This window comes from Abrus precatorius, unplaced genomic scaffold (assembly GCF_003935025.1).
Source record: "Abrus precatorius isolate BTA unplaced genomic scaffold, Abrus_2018 Scaffold1, whole genome shotgun sequence".
NCBI classification, from domain to species: Eukaryota; Viridiplantae; Streptophyta; class Magnoliopsida; order Fabales; family Fabaceae; genus Abrus; species Abrus precatorius.
The window spans coordinates 9,121,775-9,123,065 of record NW_020874291.1 but is presented as its reverse complement, the minus strand read 5'-3'; positions in this window follow the sequence as shown (position 1 = coordinate 9,123,065).

The window sequence follows — 1,291 nt, the reverse complement described above, 5'->3', positions numbered from 1 at the left end:
GTTTTTATGCACCATGGTGCCCTCCTGGTGCGTTTTTCGCACCCTGGTGCCCTCCTGGTGCGTTTTTATGCACCCTGGTGCCTCCGTGGTGCGTTTTTATGCACCATGGTGCCCTCCTGGTGCGTTTTTCGCACCCTGGTGCCCTCCTGGTGCGTTTTTATGCACCATGGTGCCCTCCTGGTGCGTTTTTCGCACCCTGGTGCCCTCCTGGTGCGTTTTTATGCACCCTGGTGCCTCCGTGGTGCGTTTTTATGCACCATGGTGCCCTCCTGGTGCGTTTTTCGCACCCTGGTGCGTTTTTCGCACCCTGGTGCCCTCCTGGTGCGTTTTTATGCACCATGGTGCCCTCCTGGTGCGTTTTTCGCACCCTGGTGCCCTCCTGGTGCGTTTTTATGCACCTTGGTGCCCTCCTGGTTCGTTTTTCACACCCTGGTGCCCTCCTGGTGCGTTTTTCTGCACCCTGGTGCCCTCCTGGTGCGTTTTTCTGCACCATGGTGCCTACCTGGTGCGTTTTTCTGCACCATGGTGCCTACTTGGTGCATTTTTATGCACCCTGGTGCCCTCCTGGTGCGTTTTTCTGCACCATGGTGCCCCCCTTCTGCCCCTTGCCACACCTTGGTGCCTACCTGGGTGCCTCTTGCCACACCTTGGTGCCTGCCTTGTGCCCACTTAGTGCCCCTTGCCAAACCTTGGTGCCTACCTGGGTGCCTCTTGCCACACCTTGGTGCCTGCCTTGTGCCCACTTAGTGCCCCTTGCCAAACCTTGGTGCCCCTTTCCACACCTTGGTGCCTACCATGGGCCATACAATGGTACAGGGCAAAGAATGAGAAAGGTTACACGCCAACTGTTCGATGCACATGCATAGAGCCAGTCAACAGAAGCATCCCAATTACAACTCACACGCCCTCACTTTGCTAGGCTCAGCACCACCAAACGAACCACACCCTTGCATTACCATAGGCAAGCAAGTATATGGAAACATCGAGTGATGCCTTGCCCGCTTCGCTAGGCATGACAAAAGTAGCACATTACCGAGAGGGACCGAGCACCTTCAAAACACCAGATTTTGACGTCGAGACATCAAACCGGCCAAGAAAATTTGATAAATAAAAAAGCCAATGACACATTCAAAGGTTGTAAAATATCGAGAGGCAGCAGCACCTTCAAACGCATCATTGGTTTCGAGTTAAAATTTTGAGTGTAAAATTTTTTTCTCCCTCAGTCATGTGACTGCCTACACGATGCCATGCAAAAGCAATCACATAACCCAGAGTCGGGGATTTTAATGGA